General features: G+C 34.8%; 1 protein-coding gene across 1 annotated transcript in view; it reads left to right on the forward strand.

Moving 5' to 3' along the window:
* DSG1 (desmoglein 1) overlaps positions 1-587 on the forward strand; it is a 30,286-nt gene that overhangs the window by 20,562 nt on the left and 9,137 nt on the right. The gene's annotated exons all lie outside the window — the stretch shown is intronic.

Raw genomic sequence — 587 nt, forward strand, 5'->3', positions numbered from 1 at the left:
GCCCACTGCTCCCCTCAGCAGTGTACTTCGTCGATCTGCCAATTCTGCTCCCCACTCTGTCTCTGGTGAATTCTCTCACCACCCCTGCACCTCTGGCCTGTACCCCAGTTCTGTATGCATAAATAAATCTGTAAAAGAAAGAAAGTAGCATTTCATAAGTCACTCCAATTCAAATCTTAACTGTATTATACTGATCTTTTCTGCAAATATCAAAAGAAATGTTTTTAAACGTATAAATATTTTAATTTCATCCATATTTAGATCTTTACTGACTTAGTGATTAAATTGCTTAAGCAAAGACTATTTTACTCCTTTTCTTATGTTCAATGTTGACCTTAATTTTACACAAAAAAGGGAAATTAGAAGTTTTGCTTACAAAATTATCAGACTTTTGTCATCAAATCTTCAACTTCCTGGGTTTCAACATTAGACATGTTGATATAGCAATCAACATAGCTGAACTATAGAAACATGGACTTTGACATCAGATAGAATCCCAAATGCAGCCAGTATACCACAGTCTAAGGTAACATCAATATACAAAGTCTTTCAACTGAGCTCACATCTATCTAACAGAATAAGAACAA

This window comes from Condylura cristata, unplaced genomic scaffold (genome assembly GCF_000260355.1).
Source record: "Condylura cristata isolate star-nosed mole 26May11 unplaced genomic scaffold, ConCri1.0 scaffold00016, whole genome shotgun sequence".
Taxonomy (NCBI): domain Eukaryota; kingdom Metazoa; phylum Chordata; class Mammalia; order Eulipotyphla; family Talpidae; genus Condylura; species Condylura cristata.